The sequence below is a fragment of the Chlamydotis macqueenii genome, chromosome 4 (genome assembly GCF_036417535.1).
Source record: "Chlamydotis macqueenii isolate bChlMac1 chromosome 4, bChlMac1.mat, whole genome shotgun sequence".
In the NCBI taxonomy this organism is placed as follows: domain Eukaryota; kingdom Metazoa; phylum Chordata; class Aves; order Otidiformes; family Otididae; genus Chlamydotis; species Chlamydotis macqueenii.
In genome coordinates this window covers 47,253,264-47,279,013 of record NC_141559.1, presented here as the reverse complement: position 1 = coordinate 47,279,013, position 25,750 = coordinate 47,253,264, and positions in this window count along the sequence as shown.

Sequence of the window (25,750 nt, the reverse complement as noted above, 5' to 3'; positions counted from 1 at the left end):
AATCTAAATATAGGATATGCTATACAGAGTAAATATTTAATCAGAAAGTAGTCTTAAGCTCAGTTCTCTCTCTACTTCTGCCTTACTTGAACGCACTGGTCAGGATGCTGTTTTCTGCTTATGCACATTCCCTAGCTACCAACAGGGTTTTTGGTTGCTTTTTTTTTTTTTAAACAAACTTCTGATTTGTTGGCATAAGAATTAATGCTTTACACACTTGCGTGCATTAAGTTATTTCTCATTTATGTTTTTCCAGAATTTCTTATTGAAAGGCCTCTGTATTGTTATGTAAATTGCATTGAAATAACATAAATCCTTTTCTTTTAGAAATAAGACATTAACTAAGACTTTCGTAGATAATGGAACTCACTTGCTTTATGTAATTCTATCTCTGAAAGAAAATACAGAACTTGAAAAGTATTTTCTTACCAAGCTTAATCAAGGACAGGAAAGACTTTTTCTCTAGTTACTCTTCTGAGTTCTGCATGGCTGATTATAATGGAACCTATGGATATGCAGCCATGTATCACTAATACATATTCAAATTATTTAATCAAGGCAACAATGACAGCAGTTTAACTTGTAACTTGTTTACTTAAAACATTTGTAACCTATTGTGTCTTGAACCTGTATCTCTATATCCTTAAAAAAAAAACTTCTAAGAAATAAGTTACAAAACTCACTCTTCTACATAATCTACTGCCTGTTGTGCTATGTCTTCCAAAAGCTATGGTCTACCTCTCAAAATGAAGGAGCTATTAAAACCAACTCTTCTATGGATGCAAAAAGTGATATGTGATTTGCAGGTGAAGCAAAACCAAGAATAATCCAGTATTAGACATGAAGCAAAAGTATACTTCATGAGACTGCAGTTACAAAAAAAAAAAAAAAAAAAATCATTATCTGCCAACATTGAGATTTACATCAGTAAATAGTATCTATAGTGTAAACACAAGTATTCATCAATCCCTCTTGAATGATGATGTAATGTACTATAACCATCTGAAGAGAAACATGCATCTTTCTTTGCAAGACTAGAGACTGAAAAAGAACTTTAAAAATCATTAATATATTAAAATTACCACAATGTACTTATATATAAACCTGATAGAAAACAGATAGTATGGATGACAGATGCTGATCATCTATATTAAACAGAACCTTGTAGATATATCAGATTTTTAAAATGGGTCTAAATCTAAAGTACTGTCTCAAATTATAGGTTCAATTTGAGTAGTCAAATGCATCATGGAAAGAAATCAGTGGTTATGTGATTAATCTGAACACTTAGAATTCTGCTAGTATTTCAGTTAATATATAAAGTTTGTTTCAAGTTAGCTTAAACGTGATAAAGTCAGATTCTTCTGTTAATATTAACAGTAGCTGGTTTTTAAATTATTCAAACCAAGCCTACATGCTGATCTTCATTCAGATGGAAAGACTGATAGTATAAAAATAGAAGGCTCAAATAAGAAATAATCACCCTTTGAAGGTGAAGAGCTGTCTCTTTGAGGTGCACAAGGCTTACTTCAGCTGGTAAGCATTAGAATGCTGATAAAGGTGGAAAACAATAATCAGACCCAAACTGTCCCCTCTGAGATACTTCTATTCATTAGACTCCTGTGGGTATCTAAGAAGAAATAATATTTCTGATAGTAATAACTTTTTAAGTTACTTCTAAATATGAAACACACCAGTTTGCAATGCTGCTTTTAGCTATTAGGTGCTTATTAACACTGGATTAAAAGTGTATGAATAAAAGTACAGAAGATAGTTAAACTTTACAAACTTGCAGATGAAGCCTAACTGCAACCTATTTTTATTCAGGTCAATATCTATTTGTCTACAAGCTTGCTTGTTTGTGGGATTTTTTGATCCTTTTCCAGTTGAAAATACTATGCCTATCTCATGAATCAGAATTAACCATATTATTTTATAGTGCCATGAAACTGATTACCTTGTGCCACTTTATTAAACAATAATTAAGAAAACTATTCCATCTCTTCTCCCTCTCCCCATTTTTACGCTTCAATAAACTAAATAATTTTGACTAAAATATTTTGAGTGTTCTTAGATAGACACCCATTAGTACAATTGTGTGGATTAATCTATGCAAAAAATAAAAAGGGAAAGAAATCAAAAGACAAAAACATTGAAAGTATCAAAGTATTAAAAATGTTTACCAGCAGTGTTTTTCATACTGGATTGTTTTAGACTTAGGAAGAATTGAGAGTGTAGAAATAGACTTCAATGTATTCTTGCTGACTCATGACTTGTAGAAGCTCTGCATTTGATAAAAGTTGTAGATGATTTGGGTTCAAAAGTGTTCAGTAACAATGTAATGAATAACCCCAAGTTTCCCTCATTACATCTCCTATATGTGAAGTTGTATGTACTCTCCTTGTTGTACTGCACTGTATGTTCCTCTCTTTTCTACGTATCTGAGACACTGCAAATGATGTGGCAAACAGACAATGAGAATGTCCTTTTTTTTTTTTTAAGCATGAATAAGACAAACTGCTTTGCATAACTTTAGAATTGATTTTATTTTGAAAGGCCATTAAAATCTGAAGTTTGAAAAATTTATTACTTCTGTACAGAAAAACTGATTAAGATTAAAATATAAGACTTAACAAATTTTAATGAGATTTTCCTGAGATAATCATAATTCACATCCATTCAGATTTCTGAGATTTTATAGAAAATGCATTCTGTCACCCAACAGGTAATTCTATCTACCTCAATGTTCAGCCTTAAAAGGGTCTTATTGAGTTAATCTACAAAAATATTTTCTATTTTTCTACTTTCTGCTGAGAATAGCCTCTGGTTTTCTTCTTACCCTCTGTAAGTCCAGCAGAGACCCACCAAAATGATTAGGTGGTTGGAGCACAACATACAAGGCGATACTGAGATAACTGGGTTTGTTTAGCCTTAAGGAAAGAAACCTAAGGAGGAATCTTATTTGGTCTTGAACTACCCCACAGGATTGTATTAAAAAAAGACAAAATTCAGAGTGAAGTGTACCATGGAAAGGGCATATAGCCCTCACGTACCAAATATATATATATTTTTAATTTTTTTTTCTCTTCCCCAGAGTACAGCTATAAGTTACTAATTTTTACTTGGTATTGAGTAGCATGCACCATGATCAGATTTTGTGTCTGTAAGGATACACTTCTAATTCCTTAGCATGAGTAATAGACCTCAAACAGAGAAAAGGTATGTGCAATGCCCTCATTTTATATGCATTTCTCTATTCATTTTCTCTATTAACTAGGTGAAGGGAGAAGAACAGAGAACTTCTTTTCTACCTTCATGTCAGGTAATGGTAAATAAAAAATACTGTGTATTAGCTTTTTAATGAGAAAAAGTAGTTACCCAGCACGTCTATTGTATCAGCTATTATATTGAGGCTTTTCTTTGTTATGTCCTTTCAGGTCTTTCTATGTACTTCCTCAAAGACTGGATTTATTTAATGCTAGCACACACTGACATCACAGGATGAAATAAATTCCATAAGCAATAGCAGAACAATAAAGATTTTTGGTTCAGAGACCTTAAAGCCTAAACAGAGGACAGCAATGAAAATTTACTTCGCTTTTCTATCACTAATCTCGCTTATCCTGGGAACAAAATCCAGTGCACTGTAAGGTCAATGCCTAACCAGACAACTCTGGTTGGTAGGAACAGAGAAAAATACACCTTATTTACCTCTTCCCCTGCACACACTAGGAAAGTAGAGAGCTTGACGTCCTGCCCCAGAAACAAAAAGGCTTCCATATGGGTCTCAATGGTTGATATTATGAAGTTGTATGTATGAGCTTAATTTTTGCATGATAACCCACAGTAATATCAAAAGACCTTCTCTAAATGGCAAATCAATGTTCTGTCTGCACAGCTGGACATCACATCCTTCTCCTTCCTTTTGTATTCTTCACCAGCTCTATGACCCATTAAACTAAAATTTATCGAAAATGCCACAGCAGAAAGGAAAAGCAGTTATGTTACATTTAAAAAAAAAAAACCAAACCCAAAAACATATTGCCTTCTGAAATCCGTCCCAGTAAGATCAGATTCACTCAACATCCAGATTTACTGTAACTTCTCACAGGCTTCAGTGTTTAGTAGGGAAACAAGTAATGAATTTCGTTTCAGAGGTTTAATGCTACAGGAACTACCAACAAACTAAGCCTTCGATATTTAGGCATAATAACAAGATTTGTAGACATTCAAAATTGTTAGAAATGAAAGCAAGAATATTTATTATGTTGATCAAATCTTTTAGTAAGAATGCAATGTTCTTCATATTAGACTTGGCACTATATATTCATTTTTGCAGAATGTTTTTCACTCCTATCATAGTCTTCACAATAGCAGAACAGACAGACTTAATTATTTAACTAAAACGCAACAATGCATTCAGAAAGCATTAAGAATATTTTATCAGAGGAAAGATGATATGTTTTCAATATTATATTATGGATGACAAATTCTTCAGTGCTGAAGCTCTGTATTAAACAGAGCTGCCTTTCTTACATGTTATGTATGAACAGAATACAAAAATAATTTTTTAATCTTCAAGGATTAGATGCTCCAAAATTGTTCTCTTGCCATACAGTGCACTTCACAGGGAAAAAAAAGACAGCCAGACAGTTAACCCATTGGAATTTATGATTCAGCAGAACACAGTTTCTGTTCATATGAAATCTCATCTTCCATTTTCACACTACAGTTTTACAACAGTTTCCTAGATCCTGGAATGATGCCTGAAGCCCTCTTTTGTGAATAACGAACCCGGTTACATATACATGAACATATGAACCCATCTGAATACGTGCTTCATATTCTTTATTAGACTTGTGTACAGCAAACTTCCTCATCTCACGCAAACACCCCTGTATACCTATTACTGGCAGCCTAAATAGCTCACAAAAGCTTTGTAAATTTTTAATTAAGGTAAATGAACAGACTTACAATAACAGTTCATTTTAGCATGTCAGAATTCTGCACTTAAGCAGTTTGACTTGTACAATTTATGCATGTTTAGCCCAGCCTACAAAGCAATGTCTTAGTATCTAACTTGGTGGACACGCTATTGGAAGGTGGAAAAGCTTACTGCACAACAATGGTGACAACAAAATTAAAATGCTACTCAAAGTACAAAATTCAAAACATCTTAAAATAGAGGAGTCTAAGATTATTACATACTAAAACATTAATAGGGCCTACTGACAAGAATTAAACATCATTTTCAAGCGGAAAGGTTTTCCTGCTGAGAAAGATGTGAGGTTGTTTTATGACTCTAAATCCCTGCATGTATTGTATGCACAACTTCATGGACCACTCCTCCTCTCATAGTAACCAGACTACTCTTTAATGACACAAATTAAATACATTACACTTACAAGACATATGAGTGGTTAAGACATACACTGGTTAAGAGTATCAACCTAAGATGAGATAAAGTCCTACCTAAATATCTTGATAGATTACAGACTTCAGAACATATATTTTTTTGCTATGAGATTCAGTTGGTGTTAGGAAGTGTTGTTTCCTTCAAGTGAAATAAGTATCAATAACAGACAAATAATGTAATAGTACTTATAAAGTCAGGTTGGTTATGCATATTTATTTTAAAATGATAAAATATGGATTTATAAATGTTTTAATTTGAACTTCTTGTAGGATGGAATTTCACAATGCCATAAGAGGATATGGAGCCTCTGATACTTTGCCCACAGATTTAGTCATAGCCTTTTAGTTTGAATAGCCAAGACTGAAAAATTCTCATCTATTTTTGTTAACTAATGACATACAGTTAGCAACGAATGAAAATTTTCCATGATTGAAAGTTTTCAGTATTAATTCTTATTTCAGATTTAGAGGTATCGACTAGTAGCAGTCATTAAAGAAATAAATTGTAAAAAAATGTGGAAGTCATTAGTTTACTTATTTTGAAAAGACTGGGAAAAAAGTGTAGTACTACATTAAAATGTGTCCAAAATTTTTTAATCTTTGTAAGAATTGGATAATTGGTTTCAGGATCTCCATCTCTTGAACAGAAGATTAAATTTTTTTTTAAATGTTCAACTGTTTTGAGGGGAATTGGAACCAATTAAAAAAAAAAGCCTTAAGAATTCTTTGTGTATAACTTAGGAACCAAAGAGGTGAAAATGTTAAGAAATTGATAAGGAAAGCAGTGATTATTAGGGATAAAAGCCCACAGCTTACACTGTTGTGGCCTTAGATGAAGTCTAAATGAAATTCCTAAGTACATTGTCCTTTTAAAAATAGCTTGTAGGACTTCAATTTTGGAGTCCAAAGTGCAAATCATCAAATGCATACCATCATGATGGTATGCAGCAAATTCCATCTCCTCAGAAAGAGATATTCAACCATAACTGGACAAATTAATTTGAAATAAAATAGATCTGGAAAACAATCCCATGCCTGGCACTTGCTCTATTAAAAGCCTGAAAATAAACTCCAAGCATAGTAAAAAGTGCATTTCAGCCACAAGGGAAAGCTTGAACACCTTTCACGTCAGGAAGGTTCAGAAGGGTCACTAAATGGAATCCCGGGCCTCTGCCGTTCAGAACAGACAATCAAAAATCTAATATTCCCTTCTTACTCTCAGCAGCTGAACCTCTTTGTGAAGAAGTCTGAAACTTAGCATGGGGAAAATTAAACACCGGTGCTCATCTAGATTTCTTTTTAATGTTTTCCAGACAAAAGGGGAAAGTGATGCAAGAGCCAAAAGGTGCAACATGCTAGCCGTGACATTATGCAGGTTTGAAAGCAAGTAATTGCTTTTCCACCATTCTATTTTTTTAATATAGTTCACTGTTTTAGACACTTATCTCATGATCAGGATGACAGTCTATAAGGCAACTGATGTATCAGGCAAGCAATTCAGTATTTACAGGATATGCCCTCAATTGAAAACTAAAATATTTTAAAAACTTATGAAAAATGTAATAAAGTTATTAAAAACAAGTACTGAATAATGAAAAAACTAAACTAGTATTATTCTCAATTAAAAATCAATACTGTGCAAAGCGTGCCTTTTCTTTCCCTATTCTAATACAAAAACACCCTATGAAGAATTCCTAAAAACATTCTTAAGAAAATTTAACAAGATTTGTGATTTCCATTAGATTTGGTGAGTCTCATTACAGAATGTTAAATGACAATACAAAGAAATGTACAGAAGAAAAAAAAAAATTTGCTGCAAAGGTAAATTAAAGTTGCTTTCTATAATACCAAAATACACTGTTGATTGAGAATGTACATCTACAGAAAGAATACTAATTATCAAATACTATGAAAATTAAAGAATAAAGAGAAAATGAAAGGCCATAGCTAAATATGTTACAACTTCCACACTGCCAAACACATCTGGAAGCTAACAATGTCTAACAGTTAAGCAGATTCAATTAGTTACCAAAAATATTAATATAATTAAAAGCTGAGGAAAAATTCACTAAGTTTAAACTTAAATAATATTTATGTAGGAAACTGGGTAGATTAAGATAGTGTACCAAAGTTCTGTATTGCATTTTCTCTTGAGATATACTTATCATTGGTGAAATGGAAAAGTAACAATATTTTCTGGGGTTTTTTTGTTTGTGTTTCCCCTTGAATTTAGTGATGTTTGACCTATTTTTCTACAGCGTTAGCCTTACAGAGAAAAACTTAACCTGCAATAACAGCCATTGAACCTAATTACAGTACAGGTGGAAGATGAAGGGAAGTTACAATTTGATTAACTATAGTTAGATTTACCCTTAGAACTGGAAACAAAATCTAACTTTTCATTCTCTTGAGCTACCAGAGAATATTGCAAGATCTTTAGTCATTTAAAGATGTCTTTACATGTTTGTTTTGGTTGGTTGGTTTTGTTTTTTTTTTTATTACAAACATCATCACAAAATGACAGGACTATACACAAATGAAAAATTGGAAAAGATGGGATTATAAAGAAGTCAATCTGGTAACCTACGTCCCTTCTAAAGGCAGATACTATCTATAAGAAGTCAGGTACTATCTAACCTTTCTGAAAACACCTTGTTTCCCAAACAGTTTTGCACCTACCTTACCTTTGTTTTATCTAAACTACCATCTCCTAGCTTGCTTATAGGAATCTCATCTGAGACAGTATCAACAGCTTTAATGAATTTAATATATGTGACATCCACAACTACATTTCAATCCACAAAGTCCATTATTCTGTAACAAATTCAACATCAATTGATTGGTATGAATTCTTCTTGATAAAGCTATTCCAGCTGTTATTCGTGTCTGTTTTCTAACAATGTACAACAGTTGAGGCTTTTTTCCCAATGATTTATTTCATTAAAACCGACTGATTTGTAATTGCATTTTTCTCACTTTTAAAACTTTCCATTCTGTTACTTTCAGAAACACCATCCATCATCTCTAAATTATAGACAACTATAACTTGCCTCACATATATTACTTTTTAATTTAAAAGCGGCTTCTTTTCACAGGGGACCTTTTTTCAACTTATCTATTCATCACAAATTTTCAAAGAAAAGATTGACCTCAGTAAGAATAATCATTTGAGGGTTCTTTGGGCCTTTTACATTGTTTGGGAGCTTGACCACAAATCCATTATTTGCACAGCCTGAGTCATGAGTGTTTGTATACGTTTTTATACATGTGTGTATATACAAAATGCAGGAAAATAAAAATTAATATTGCTGTGAGTTTTATTACAGACTGAGAAAGAATTATAATTGGTGGCATGTTTAACAGAAAAGTGTTTGAATTTGTAATTTCCTTTTAGACAGTCTCAAAGGGTTTTTAAAATAATATCAGCAGTACAGAGGGCTGCAGCTATTACGGACCTGATTTCTGAAGAGCTAAACATCCATAGCTCCAGTGAAAGTCCATAGGAGCTTTAGATGATAAACAGCTCTGAAAAAAAAAGTGGACCATTTTTTCAATATTATTTATCATGAAGCCTTGACTAGTAAAATCAACTTCATTTGAGGAAAAGAGCATGGTGAAGAAAATAGGACTAGAATAAAATGTATTTCCTTCTAGAACACCTGAAATGTGCAATTTATTGTCCTCCATTTCCTTCATTTAAAAATGCAAAAAAAATAAAATTCATGCCCCTTAACCACAATTTTCCATAGATTAGCTTTTAATTCACAGAGGGTAAGTTTACCTAGCATGGACCTTAATGCTGAAAGTAAACTGTGATTCTGATGAAATGCTATGGTCGTATTTCACACTAAGATCTCTTCTGCAGCTGTTTTTACACCCTTTCTATTTACTCTGGCTTAGCAGGGAATCCAATATTACCAACATACATGAGATCATTTATAAGATTTCTTGTACTCAGAAGAAATCTTTTGCTGTGAGATCAAATAGCACTCAAGGTTACTCTTTGTGCTATACAACCCCATGCACCATTTACTTGGAATGAAACAAAATCCTTTGCCTGCAAAGGATTGGCAGAAGAAAATTCAGCTTCTTTCTGGGAACATCAGTGCTACAGTGCTTAGTGATAAGGGCAAAATATATTTTCTTTGTCAGGGCAATGGAAATGAAGAATTAATGTGTGTTAAGCATTGTAAATGTAAACCTAGAGAGTATTGTCAATTCGAGTCACTATCCAGTAAAAGAAGTGGGCTCTTTTTAAAAGTGCTGGAAAATTACCTGTATTGAAATCTGAGCTTTTCCCCGGGCCTTTCTGCATGGGTCCACTGCAGCCAGCATTGTGGCTATGCTGCAAGTATGCCCAATACAGTTAAAACAATGGAGAATACAATTCATACTACAGCTATGCTGGTAGACACATAAGCTGTTACTCGAAAGGCAACCTCAGTACGTTTCCCCATATGCTTCCCTCCTCTGCCCCTGCACTGGACTTTTCCTCTACTACTCCCAGTTCAGGATTCTAAAACAATAAAAAATATTCCTCCTCTACTTCTTTTTCCCTTTCTCTATTGTTTTTTTTTTGTTTGTTTGGATTTTTTGTTTAATTGACTCACTGATTCAGCTAACATTCACGCAGCGTGCGTCAGTGTAAGAAAAGCATGAAGCCGCGGGCAGGAGTGGCATGGCCATATAACACATTTTAGTAGCTGTTAGCAATTTAATCAGCCTAGTGGTATGTCAGGTCTTCAGTGTGCGCTCTCAGGTTCAAGTCAGCAATGTAATTAAACACAGACTCGAGATGGGTTAATTATCCAAATACGTACTGTTTCTTAGCTGGATTTTGCAGCTTATGATGAATTCTGTAATTCTCTAGCTGGCAAATACCTGTAAATAATTTTAATTAACTACACTGTCATTTTGATGAGTTTACCTTAAATACTTTTAGTCTGCATCAACACCTATCCCCAGATAAGTCCAGACATGGTCATAGGAATGTGCAAATACTTGTAGCCCTACATACTGCAACTTCCCCTCAAAGCACAGGGTGGTATTTTTGTCATTGCTTTGGCATTTGATTTCCTTTATTCTGGATACCGTAGGATATTTTTATTTTAATAGTGGATGGTATAGGTTCAAAAAAAGCTACCCCAAAGCCATGCTCCAGTTACTAAGGTCTGGATTTTGGTCAAGGGTGCAGACAAACAAAATATGTACCCCTACTGCCTCTACCTTTCAAATGGCATTAAAACAAATAAGTTACTTCAAATTGCTATTATTGCCTCAATTACAAATACTTTCACTGATTGATGCACATGCTCAGCCCTTGAAACACTTTAAGTTCAAAATCAATCCCCTAATCACTGAAAAAATCTTCAGATCTGCCGATACAAGCAGTACCATTGCTCACCCTAAGTCGATGCCTGGCACAGCGCTGTTTCCTTCAAAGCTGGCCCTGAAGGGGAATGATGGAAAAGCAAACAGGGTGTTTGCCCAAGGCAGCAAAGTTTGGGAAATTTGAACAGTGTTTGTTTTGTTCAGCCAGCTACAGCTCTCTCCGCTGTGTGCCAGGAAGTCTTAAGACTTTGCACTTTGAAGCTGCGTCACTGTATCATGACACGAGTGGGAAGCAGGATGCCTCAGGGTAGCCTTGAAGCAGAGCAAAGGCAGTTGTGGATAAATGAACATAACGGACACAAACTAATAGCAAGTGAGTGGTGGGCTGAAGAGAGCAAGATGATTCTTAATGTTATCAGAGATTAAACTTGTGTGGATAGGGCAGAATTTGGACTTGCCTGCAGAAATGTCTAATCTGAGGCCATCCTGAGCCTGACTGCTGTAACATTTAACTCTGACGTACAGTGCTTAAATCAATTTATCTTTCAATCTGCTACTGAACACTGAATTTTTCCATCTCACCTTAAGGCACCTTTATCTGCAGCACACTGCACTTAAAAATCAAGGTTGTGCTAGAAGTTGTTTTATCCAATTTGCTAAATTCAGCTAATGAAATCCTAGACAGTTCTTGACTGGGCTGTTCAAAGCAGCCTCCTGCAAGAACCACTCCCAAGACCGGCTGCCTTTCTCTTGAGAGCCGGACCACCCACGTCCAACAGTTGTACAACCTCTTGTCATACTCGCATGGGTTTGGACCCAGAAGTCCCTCTCCCTCTATGGGGTGGGTCAATCCTACCAAACTCCCTGTAGTTTAGTTCTTGACACAAAGCCTGCTGGTATTTCTGGTAACACTATAGAATTACAATGCCAGAATGTCTAGAGACTTTGCACAAATCAGAGAAACCATAATAATTCAAATTAACTAAGTTAAAGACACTACTAATAGATTGCAGTATTGAAAAGATAGCTAGCCAATCAACTGTGCTGCTCTAGGATTTAATACAGTATATTGCCATTGGTTAGTAAGCTTGCTTGTTACAGCACTGATCTAGGTCCTCTGCTTTCCTTTATTAACACATTGTATAAAGTCACAAATTTAGAAGTGAAAAAATTCTTTCATAAATACTGAAAAAAAAGAGCAAGTGATACGATCACAATAATTGCTTAACCCATCTTCAGAAAAAAAAAAAAGTTAACCAACAGGCTTTGCAGTAAACAGGCTTTGCAAACACAAATGTAAAACTACCGTCATCCAGTTAGGCAAAGCAGCAGCTACAGCAGCTATGCATGGTAGGAAAAGAGACCAAAGGCAATTTCTCAGATGACAGACAGAGTTAACTCTTGTTACTGCAAGAAGACTCCAAAGAATAAAGGAAAAGAAACAGAGGAGATAACTAAACATATGGGGACAAAATGATGCAAAGATAATGTTTCGTAATTTATCTTTTTTAATTTTATCATTTTATATGCATATGGCTGTATTAATTAAGAAATTGGGAAGACTGCATGAAGAAATCATTCTGAAGGTGTTCAGCTTAGTAAGCATGGAATGGAGGAGGGAAGGGAGTCAGAGCTGCAAGTGACGATCATGGTACAAGGGTGGTTTAAAGTAAGGCTGAGAAAAAGGCCACAACTCTAATGAAACTGTCCAAATAAGGATCTCTCAAAATCTTTATCCATCAATTGGAATAATTTAAGGTTTACAACATTTGTACAGGAAATCATGAAACCTTTAATGGGAAACTCAAGCTTACAAAACTTTTCATCACTTAATGACTATGACTGCCACTATTTACACTGGAAAACCAAATACAGCGCACACAAGCATACACATAAATATATGCAAAGATGTAGAGGGTAGGATAAAAGGCTGAAAAACAAGAGCATTTGTCAAGAAAGCGCATTGACTGCATGTGGAAATGCATTTTAAGAAACTATATATACACACAAATATATATATATATATATATGCGTGCATTCATTTTAGGTATCACAAGGAGAATTGTCCCATTCAAGAGGGTTGTTTCTCTTTCTCTACCTACTTCATCCAGCATTCCTAGGAAAAAACATGATTATAAACAGAACAAGAAAAATCATATTACTAGTTAATATGTACAAGTAGTTAGGCAAAAAATATAATTTCTACAAGATTACTAAAATAATACCAGGTTTTGTAGACATGTATAGTTGCACACATTTTAGACACATGCACATATTTATAAAATGTCAGGTTTTTGTACGCAGATACCCATTTTGTAGTTTGTTAGCTGTAAGCTCTTCTAGGCAGGGACTTTGTCTTCCCAGTTGTTTGCCAAGAGCAATGCATACTGTTTATATAATGTTAATTACTAATCTTAATTAGTCATTGAGCTTGCTATTTCAGCAGTTTACATCTTGAGATGAAACACAACAGGTTTTGGGCAAGAATATATCCAGATAATGATAAAAGAAAATCTGCTGCACCAGCTGGAAATAACCAATGTGGTTATCAGAAATCAATAAGCACTGATCATGGACTATTGATTCAGGTTTTTATAAGACAAACAGTGCTGTGATCAACCATACTCCAAAAAGTCAGAAAACAAAACTGGAATTCACAATTTCTAGCTAATAATATTCAAATAACTAAGAGTCTGCTGAAAACACAGGTTTAAACAAAAGAAAACAAGTAACAAGATTATTCTCAGTTTACATTTGAAAAATATAAAAAAAAAAATTGTTTTGTTTTTGTGTTGCTATCTGCAAGGAACACAGTAGATACCAAATGCTAACGCTCACTAAAGGAAGTGCTAGAACAGAAACTCTTGGTACTGGAAAGTCTAGAGGTTTCATCCCAGATCTGCAGAAATTAACTGGGTACTCTCTACAGAGCTCAATGTTCTTCGGCACATACAAAAGAACATGGGATACAAAAGTACATGGGACACTAAGTGTATTTGTAACACTAAATGTAGTGATGTAAAAGTGTATTTACATAACTAAACACCACGAAACACAACTGCTTAGATGAAATCAAGACATATGTAGTAGTACAGTAACACAGTAACTCAGCAACTGAATTTACTACTTGCTGAGAGTTTCCTCATGTTTTTCGCCTGCAGGGATTTGACCCCAAATATCTATTAGAACACAGTATTATTCACAGCAGCAAAATAAGCACAAAACAATCAACAGAAAAAACACCTTAATCTGTTGGGAACTTCTAAAGTCTATCCAAATCTCCCAAGGTGGAAAAAACCCAATTTTATTTTCTTCTTTCAAACCTATTCTAGATTTAAGTGCTGTCATGGTGTTAAGGGGGCTTATTAGCTACTACAGAGGTGAAAGCAATTTATTCCACATATTTGTTATGATTATACTTTAAATGAAACTGTCCCTTAAGATTGAAAAAGTAGTAACTATATACCTATGTGACAGAATTTGTTATTCAAAGACCAATTTGTTTTCCTTCCTCAGAATTTGAGATCTCTCACTGGTTATTTATAATGTTTCATTGTCAATAAGGAAAGGAACATAAAAAGATAACAGATAGGAAACTTGTGATTTCTCATGAATTAAAGAAGATGGTATCATAAACTTTCTAAGAACAATATAATGGTCTTGGAAACCTAAAGCTTTTAAAGACACTTAATTCCATTTTCTCCCCATCAGTTTTGAAAAACAACACAATACACACAGAGCTCCCTGATACATCTTTTCCTCTACCAAAGATTAAACTTCAAGATAAGAAAAAATATATATATATACGTGTATATATATATATATATATATATAAATAAAATCTTTAACTGAATTAATCTAATGGGTAGTGATTTGGTAACCCTTCTGGTTCAAGCTATGCTCTTTGGCTCTTTTTTTTTCTTACTAGAGTACTATATTATTTATTAATGATTCCTGCATTCCAAAACTTATTTTATTGACTTAATTCAGTCTTCCATTTACTCCCTGAAATCAAGGTAAGTTTAAAAAAAGACAGACCTAATATATAAGGACAGCCTTTTCAACTTAGGGAAAAACACCATCTCAAATACAGGGGGGCAACATACATACTTCATAATAAACACAAAGTTTCAAATTATATGCTCAAAAATTGATTAAAAACTGAGAAACTAAAAAGCTGCTGAAGAATACATTTAAAAATATGAATTTCAGACTGAAATCCATCCCACGTGCTGATCAGAAAGTTTGCCAGAGAACGTACTTGTAAAATCTATGTGAAGAATTTGTCTACATTACTCGGGTTAGGAAGTCACAAATTCTGACACAAGAGGAAAGCAGTGTCAGAAATACTTCACATACAAGACATATTTAGCTACATACAGTAGTTTTATGTTTTAAACTCAGAGTATGTCAGTGAACAAGTTAAAAGAAATTTAGTTTTACAATTGAAACTGTATCTGACTGTTTTCCTAAGGGAGCCCACTGGCCTCCTGACCTTTTAACCCAACACTCAAGTGTCATCAGCTGACAATACAACTCACATAGGCTCTCCACCATTTCTTTTAAAAGACTCATGTACTCTACAATTACAAAATACAGTACTTATCTACAGTCTATAGGAGATTTTGTCAGTTTTGTTAAACGTTTGTTAAATTTGGTAGACCATTTCAAGTGTACTGATACAAACCAAAGGCACTTCCACTCACAGGTGGTTTCTTTAGTCTCTCTCAGGGATTTCTGAAGTAGCTATAAAATCCTTGTGACCTCTTGCAACAATAGCTAAAGTTTTAAAATGCTAGACACGATTAGCTGGGAGGAATGTTTCCTTCAAAACACAAAGTAAATCTCAGAGAAGACTTTGCAGGGATTTCTAAAATAATTTCAAAATAACATAACTAGTTAATGTTTAATAGCATGCACGTATGAAATACAAAATCTGCTTGCTGTTTACATTATGCATATAGAAGTTCTGTTTGTTCTGTAGCATCCAAATGCATCTCACAGATTCCTGTCACTTTGGAACTCTCCATAAAGGGAAGGATCATTAATAAGCTGGCTTGCTCAGCGTGTTAGCAAGAAGGAAAAAACAACACCCCTCAGAAGAAACCCTCAGAACTCTTTCTCACCATTTGATACAAGCAATAATCAAAATGTCCACAGTGCTGATGATGCCTCTTTTGGCAAGGATCAGCTGCACCATGGCACTACAGAAGACAGAGAAATGAGCTTTTTTGCTACTTCTGATTGTCTCTAGTGCTGCCTCCCCTGTCCGCTGCCCTCCTGCCTGCTTTGCTTTTTAAGAGCAGCATCAGGTTTACATATTGAGCTGTTCCATCTTCACATACTGACTAGTGAAACTACAGAAATTATTCCTGCAAAGAGATAATAAACATTACATTTGGTAAGGATGACTTCCTCCTGGCAAACCAGACACATCCAAGTCGCCCACAGTTTTCCCATCTTGTTTATAAAAATGCACTTAGACTGCCGTAAAGGCGAGGAAAATGATTTTTTAAAAAATGCCCTGTAGAAGCCAACTTTATTTATGCCCAGTATTCTCTTTTTTTTTTTTATGTAAAGATGCTTTATCAAAACACAATTATATTTCTAAAAGAGAAACTTTAAAAAGAGAAAGAAAGAAAGAAAAAGCTTCATTTTGTACACAGGATTAAGTGCAAAATCAACAAGAATTAGGAAAGAAGATTGCAAAACACCTAATGAAACAAAACTAGAAATAACTAGACTCTTAAAAGGAAGCATTACTGTAAAATTTGAAATACTCTTCCTGTGATTACTTAAATATAGTCTTTCATTACAGAAAGATGATGGTGCAGTTGATAGAAGAAAGCATAAAGCAAGGATGATGCCTTAATGGAGAACCAAACAGAAGACAAATCCAGTTTCATCAAGCTCTAAATTCCAGATAAAGTTTAGATTTGCAATTTCCTCACACACATTCCAAATTGTAGTTTTAGAGACATACAAGAAAGGATTTTATGGATTAAATATTATAAAATAACATTAATTTTCTTGGTCACTTCTGAACTACTGTTAATAATAAATTTCACTAGCAATTATGAATTTCTTTATGTGCTGTTTCCTGCCTTTTAATATGGCAATTTCCTTCCAATAACACTTCCTATATTTTTTCTGATACTCTTAATCTTCAGTCACACATGTTGCCATACCATGACACTTCTTTTTTTATAAAGGTTACGTTTCTATTAAATTAAACAGACTGAAAGTATTGTAAGAAAATGCTGCAAAGAAATACTGTTATTCCATAAAGGAAATAGACTACTGTATCTGCATATTTTAATATAAAATATTAGATAAATAAAAATTAATATTATTACACCAGATTCCAAACAACTAACTAGCAAATGGCTTCTTACTAAAGAATAAAAGTATTACAGCAAGAGAATTTTATAGCTTTGTGATAGTTCAGTTTGAAATGTTTAAGAGGGAAGTTTTAAATTTTGAAATGATAAGATTTAGCACCAGCAGACTTTGGCATGCCTTCCTGATAAGATAAAAAGACACATCCATATTTTTTTCAAGTGAGAAACTTTGTTTTGGTGTGTCCCTCTTCAAGTAACAAGGCAAACTTGATAAATCATGGTTGAATGCTACTCATTCAAAGTAGTCAATTATGCTTTGAAATAGTCACACAGAATCTGACAGTATAAAAGTTTGATTAAAAAAATGCATCATAAGTCTAGTTTATGTTTGCAGAAGTAGCTACAGCATAACTCATTTTAAAATAATATAAACCCAGTTATATTTCATAGTTGCTTCCAAGAAGGAAAATACCTGTAAAATCTCAAACCAGGCAGAGTTTGACTCCAGATATCACGGAGTTTCTTTACTTCGGGTTTTTGAATGCCTGCTTGTCCCTTAATTCCATATTTCTGCCAGCTTTTACCTTGATTTTTTTTTTTCTCTATTATGACATCTTTCTTTACAAGGTACAGTTGAGCTATATATCAGCTGTCTAATCCAACCTTTTCCAGTCTAAAGCTAAAGACACTGATACATAATTTGGTTTTCTGGGATCCTAACCTTTCCTATTATAAAATGGCCCTTTTTGGTCAATACGTATGATTGGTAGATAAGCTATCCATGAAATTCCTATGAAATATTAAAAAACCCCATAGATTAAGCTTAATGTTGTTTCTAACAAGATAACTGATAGACTAACAGATGACCTTTTTATGGTAAAGTATTACTTTAGCTGAATCATCAGACAAAAGGCTAAAAGACTAACTTTACATAAGAAGTTTCTAGGAAAAAAACAGTGGAGGTATTTTGCTCTTTCTCTTTAAAGAACAAAGGTTTGACTGAAATATATTATATTTGTATTATTCTGCATAACTATCAACTGTGATATGAATTTTTGTGTTAGCCTTATTTTTGCAATCTCTACAACCAACATTTTCTAAAATAAATCCTAGTAGAAGTTACACTGAAGCATCCCTTGAGATAGGAGAAAATATCTTCTTTAAAAGTAATCTCAGGAATAAGGATTAAAAAGATAACTTAAAGCTTCATTTCTTTTATCTTATCACATCTTTGCTCCCTCATAGGAAACGAAGTGATAACTACTGTAGAAAAGAAAACATGCTGCAGACAGATTTCAAGGCTGCACCCTTTTAGATCAGTTGATGGAGATCCAGAAAGGAGGAACTGTATTTTCCTTATTTGTATCTACTGTGTTTCCCCCAGTAAAAATGTTTGTAAGACTACAGGATTAGAATGTAAAAACTTATACAGAATCCTACAGAGAAGGGCACTGAATGTTCATAAGATGTATGTATAGAACACATAAGGTATCAGAAGGTGAGGCTGAAACTGGAGAAAGGAGGACCAAAAACTGGTTTTTTGACTGGTGCTCAAAGAACTTATGAAGAATTATGGTATGTCCACAGTGGGCTGACTGACCCAGAAACACGCAATTCTAGCTGTATGCCATGGCAGGTAGTCCTGGGATATATTTATGTCAGATAGCGCAGTGTGAAGTTCCCTTTATCGAATATAATTTTCTTCAGTATTTGGTGAATATTTATGAAGAATAAGTTAATAACATTCCTACATATCTCATTTAATTACAGCCACATTATATTGTGAAGTAGTAACCATAACAGATTTGTAATTTTATTTTCTGTCAACAATTTTATCACCAAGATACCTGTTAACATTTATTTCAACTGTTCCAAAAGAACTGGAAGTTTGGGGGTCATGTCTTGTTAGTCTCATCACATTCAATAGCAGATTAGTAGAATGTAATTATATGTAAAAGTGTTTATCAATATGAGCAACGGTTCCAGAAGCTGATGATTTACAAAAAGCAAGCTGCTCAGTTTTTACTGTAGCTGTATCTAGTCTTTGTGCTCTGGGAACTATTTTGAAACACTAAAAAAAACACCATTTCTGGTATCTTGCAAAATAGAGACCATACCACATTAATATCCTTTGAAAATTACATTAAACTATATGAAAGACAATGTGAATTTTGTATAATGTATGACACAATAATCTAGTTAGTATTTTGGTACAGAACCAAAAGAATTGTGAAAGTAAAATATAACAGTGAAGAGTCACGAATACCAAAAGATACAACTAGACAGTTTTTAACTAACTACAAAAGTTTTTTTTTTTGTCTTTCCAAAGAAAAATCACAGATAAGTCAGCCTTACCAAGTTTTTAGGAAAAATATCTAGGAAACTCAAATTCACTCACATTTCAAAGTTGTAAATACACACTAGGTTGTCCTACTGGACAAGTTGAACATGAACGGGCAACAGGCCCTTGCCTCAAAGGCGGCAAATGGTATCCTGGGCTGCATTAGGCAAAGTATTGCCAGCAATTCAAAACAGGTGATCCTTCCCCCATACTCAGCACTGCTGAGGCCACATCTCAAGTGCTGGGTGTAGTTCTGGGCTCCCTAGCATAAAAGAGATACGGAGCTACTGGAGAGAGTCCAGCAAAGGGCCACTAAGATGATGAAGGGACTCTCATAGACTTCCAAGATGATTAAGGGTACCTCTCCCATAAGGAAAGGCTGAGAAAGCTGGGACTTCAGCCTTGAGAATAGAAGGCTCAAGGGGGATCTCATCAGTGTATATAAACACCTGAATGGAGGGTGCAAAGTGGACAGAGCCAGGGTCTTTTCAGTGGTGCCCAATGACAGGACAAGAGGCAATGGGCACAGTCTGAAACACAGAAGAGTCTCTCTGAACATCAGGAAACACTTTTTAACTGTGAGGGTGACAGTACTGGAACAGTAGAAAAGTTGTGGAGTTTCCATCCTTGGAGATATTCTAAAGCTGCCTGGAAGTGCTTCTGGGCTACTTGCTCGAGGTGGCCCTGCTTGAGTAGATGACCTAGAACCAGATGACCTCCAGAGGTCCCTGCCAACCCCAACCACTCTGTGGTTCTGTAATACTACCTTTACAAATGAAAACAATAAGTTTGTTCATCTAAGAACTAAAAATGTCGTTTACTTAACTACTAGTGGGTTCATGAAAGCTGTCAAGAAGAACCTTAACTACCATGGAAGTCAGGATTTAACTAATTACTAGAAGAGACTGATTTTTTATTTTTTTTTTTTGAGAGGAGGAGGGAATCTTTTAACATATAGTCTAAAGAAAAAAGTTTTGTTTACCTTTATTTATGGTATCTATTTTTCCCTTTTTTGAAGGTACCTATTCACAAGAAAGATCTGCTAAACTGGCTTAAGCATGAATCACTAGCTAGATCTTTGACAAGTTTGTAGTTGTCATTAAGTAAACAGAAGAAACAAAAAGCAACTAGGAATAGTAGCATAATGATAAACAGTAAAAAACAACAGTGCAATTCTTATAGCTTCAAAGATTTGTTTAGAACTTATACAGATGACTGGAATTAGTTTTCATAAATATTTTATCAATAAACTCCTGTAAGAGGTAGACAGGGTTCTGATCCTGAAAAGGATTACATGTTTGCTTAATTTGAAGCACAGGAATAATCCTCCTGAAATCAATCAAACTAGGAATATATATAAACACACACACACACACACACACACACGTATTCAGGCCTACATTTTTCACTGCAAACTGCTAAAATCAGTCAACTGATCATACACATTTAACTTCTACTTGCACCTTGTAATACTGCTACTCCTCACACACATGCACATCATTCTTGAAGAATGGTCTGTGGAAGAGCAACAGTGTTTCCTTTGAGATTAAAATTTACATACATATTCTTAAGCATCTATTTGAAACGGTGCCTCAAATTATGAATTCTATCACTCAAACATTACATATTCAATTTATGTACACAACCCTCTTATAGTCCCTGTTAAAATTGTCATTAGAATTAAGAGTCAGCACGTATATATCATATTTATAATGTGACAATGATTTTTCTCTTCTTAAGCTTTCCACATAAAATCTTCTGTGAGTGGCTCTGTCTATTTAAAAAATAACCCCCAAAACCCCAAACCAGAACACCTGTTGTCTGACAGGCAGGATTTTCCAGTCTCATACTGCTTTAAGTTTGAAATGCATATATTTTTCTTAAAAAACAAAACCAACAACAATCCCTCCAAAACAAACAAACAAGCAAGCACATTTACACATATGTAATATACAAACAGATCTGGAAAACAAATGAAGGATGAGCAATACAGCAAGAAAATATAACCGGATTAAATTCCCCTTCTGTCTGTAAAATGACATTTTTGTCTCTAAGTGTTAAGTACTATACCAAGAATTCTAAATTATATCAAAGGCAAAAATATCAAAGACAAACACACGCAGTGCTTATTTTTCTGTCTTCTTTTAGGCATATGATTATTTACCACCTAACAGGTAATTATCCACTTTTCCTTTATTCTAAGCATCTATTCACTCCTCTGGAGAATGTGATTTGCATAAAGGCGATCTCCTGGGAGTTTTGGCTCTATCTTAAAAATCACGATCAATTTCTGTGTAATCCAGCTGGAGATGAAGTGAGATATGGCACACAGACGAATGGAAATGCAAGAAGCACCAAAGCGTGAAAGAAAGTCACCTTGAAGGGCTGATGCTGCAGCATGTTTTGCCTAAGGTTTCGTAGCTGCATTACACGCTCCTGTTCAAAATACGTACTACCCAAGCATAAACTATATGGGCAATCACCTAACAGAGCAGCTAAACCTTACCAGAATGTACATCCTAGCAGGGTTAGAGTCTAAGTAAATTATGCCCCATTGATAATTTGGTTTTTTTCTCCAATTAAGTTGACAAATAAACTCCTGCAGATGGATAAATCTGGATAAAAACTGGTTCCTTTCAGCAAAGGGCATTTGTACCTCATTTGCCATACAAAGGCTATAGCGTATAGATTCTCTTTCTGAACCAAGAAAAAAAGGTACAAGGTTTTCATGTCTGATTAATAGCTTTAAACCTCATGATGATATTGCCCTAAAATATCAATTTGTCCTCCTATTTTGGGTATAAGTGTTATCCCTGCATTTTGCTGGGTGCTCCCCCTCAAACCAAGGCCTGGTATGTCAGTCCGTTCTGACAATAACATTATGTTACTTGTTTAAAATATATTTTTATCAGAAAAATTCAGTACAAAACTCCCCACTCTAAAACAGCTAAGATCAGTTTATGACTTCATTTAAAAGAATAAAAATAAATCAGATGAACTAAGTTTTATATGCTCCCTTTAGACCTATGCAGCTGAAAAATGCCTTTATATCCTTACGAGTAGCACGTTTCAGAAAATGACTCAGTCTTCCGGGAACTAATACTGAGTATTTAAAAGGATTCACTCATTGATAGTAGGGAGGAAGAAGTGGTTAAAATCTTAAAGTCTTTTTACTGAGACCGTAACTCATACCTAATGATGAGAAAAGGTATGAAGCCCCCAACACCTAAATAAAAACCCTAATCTTTCTAATGATTAACCATGGTACAAGATGCTTTAGAATCATAGAACGGTTAGGGTTGGAAGGGACCTTCAGAGGTCATCTAGTCCAACCCCCCTGCAAAGAGCAGGGACATCCCCAACTAGATCAGGTTGCTCAGAGCTTCATCCAAGCTGACCTTGAACATTTCCAGGGATGGGGCTTCCACCACTGCTCTGGGCAACCTGTTCCAGTGTTCTACAACCCTCATTGTAAAAAAATTTTTCCTAATATCCAATCTAAATCTACATCCCTCTATTTTAAAACCATTACCCCTCGTCGCATCACAACAGGCCCTACTGAACAGCCTCTCCCCATCTTTCTTGTAGGTCTCCTTGAGGTACTGGAAGACCGCTATCAGGTTTCCCCAGAGCCTCCTCTTCTCCAGGCTGAACAGCCCCAACTCTCTCAGCCTGTCCTCATAAGAGAGGTGCTCCAGCCCTCTTATCATCTTCATGGCCCTCCTCTGGACCTTCTCCAACTGGTCCATGTCCTTCTTATACTGGGGGCTGCAGAACTGGACACAGTACTGCAGGTGGGGTCTCACCAGGGCAGAGTAGAGAGGGAGAATCACCTCCCTTGACCTGCTGGCCATGCTTCTCTTGATGCAGCCCAGGATGCGGTTGGCCTTCTGGGCCGCAAGGGTGCATTCCCTGCTCATGTTGAGCTTCTCGTCCATCAGCACTCCCAAGTCCTTCTCCTCAGGGCTGGTCTTGATCCATTCTCTGCCCAGCCTGTATTTGTGCCTGGGATTGCCATGACCCACGTGCAGGACCTTGCACTTGGCCTGGTTGAACTTCACAAGGTTGGCACGGGCGCACCTCTCCAGCCTGTCAAGGTCCCTCTGGATGGCATCCCTCCCTTCCTTTAATAAAAATTTAATGGCATATTGATAACATTAAAAATACAGATAAATATAACTGCATCAGAGAAAAAATTGTGCCAAAAATCTTAAACCGTTTGGCAAAAAAAAAAAAAAAAAAAAAAAAAATCACTTTCTGTAGAAGCTAATTTCCAAACACTAAACATAGTTTACTTTATTCAATATAATTATAGTAATTCTGATACTTCATCTAGAAATCAGGGATTTTTTTTTTAAAGATACATTGATTGTAAAGCCCACCAAAATAAACAGAATAAAAGATACATGCAGAGATGGATAAGTGGTTTGTTTTTTTTTTTTTAAGTGCATAAAATTTTAAGTGCATATATTTGGCCAAGATTTAAGGGTAGCATTCATGCTTTTCAGCACTATACAGATTGCCACACACTAAACTAAAGCTTTGATCTATTTTTCCCAGATGGACATAAATACATATAACAACATACACATGTCCTAAAATCACTATTTGATTTATTTTAGAATCTGAAAGGATTAGAACAGCCAGGTTTAATGATGGTTACCATCTTACTATGACATATGAAGGAAAAGACTAGTCTAACACCTTGCCTTAACCATGTACCACCTAACCACATGTTTCTAGGTTCATTCTATAGCAATACGGACTTCCTTTCTTTCGTATGGAAGGAAAGAAGTAAAGCATGCATAGGTGAAAAATTAAAATTTTCGATCTTGAATGCAGGAAAGTTAACTTTTCAACATAGCTCTTTACCTAAATGGGTGGACTTTTTGTTCTCTCCTTCCTCACAGATATAAAACCATCTCAGGGAGCCGAGTGTATCAAAAGTATTCAAGAATACATGTGGCTAAAAATGACACAAAAACAAAACCGAGAGCCTCTGCTGGACTACAGCTTTCTCCAGCACTGAACATTAACCCAAATGAGAAATCATACATTGCTAGCAATTTAGTCTGTGGTATTAGCAGAATAAAGGAACAGAATTGGAAAGATTACTGTTGAATGAGATAAAATGTGAAATTTAAAAGCCCTTTAAATAATGAGTTTCTTGCTGTTAAAATTTGCTACAGCTAGATACCAAAACAATTACTTTGTGACAGATTGTGGGGAAAATGCCAACTTTAAATAAAGAGTAGACAAATTTAATACAGTTATTTCTTTATTTTCTCCTTTGTATTGTTGCGCTTTCTGAGTGAGTGCTGTCAGGGACTTCTATGGACGATAACAATACAGTAACAAGGGACTACAAAACATAGTGTTTCTATAAGTGAACTGCCAGTGGACATGCACAATGGTTCTGCTTCTTTTATAAAACTTCTGTTAAGAGTTGGTCAGGAAATAACATTTTTCCTTTTGAAAAGACATAAAAATCAGCAGTGATTCTGCTGCTGGCGTAAGCCACTGTTTAGGGTGCACTGGCCTCTTTTCTTTCTTCCTAGCTGTGCAACAGTAGCTAGGGATTTTTATTTTTCTCAGAAATACTACTCAAAATTTTATGAAATCCTTGTCTAATTGAAAAAAAAAAAGTTAGGTAAAAACAGTTGGATGGGTTTAATATTATTTAATGGTTATTAATAACTTGCTGTTTCTTGAAAGTGCATTCCTTACTTGCCCAAGTATCTTGCAAAAGTAGTCTCCGTAAATTTCTCTTTCCTGCTGAACCCAGATGGATTTCTAGAATGTTTGCAGCACAACATGTTTGCAGTACTTTTGAAGTGGTACAGCTGAATTAGAGAGGTAATTAGGGTTGGTTTTTTGTTGGTTTTTTTTTTTTTTTTGTGGGTGCTTTGTTTTTTTTTTTTTTTAAATTCCACTAGAAACCTCAGATGAGACTTCTGTGAGAGATGAGACTCCACATCAGCAGGAGGATATGTTATAGCTGTCACTCCTAAATACAATTTAAAATATATTTTTACAGAAGGGATGAAGAAGTTCTAGAAGGGGAAAGCAGAAGAACAATCCTAGCTATAGAGTGCAGGGCAGAAGGAACTTCTTGTTGCACTGAGGAGCCAAAATGGTGGTGTTTGGCTGAGTGGCCTGAGACGGTTTTACCATTTGTTAACAGTTTGTTCTGAAAACAAATATATTCTTTGGAGTATCCTCTTCCTGTCCAAAAGTGCAACCCTATGAAGCAACTAGACACCTACATGTTCTGGCTCTGATGTCATTTGGGAGGTGTAGTTCTGGGTTAGAAAAAGGAGCA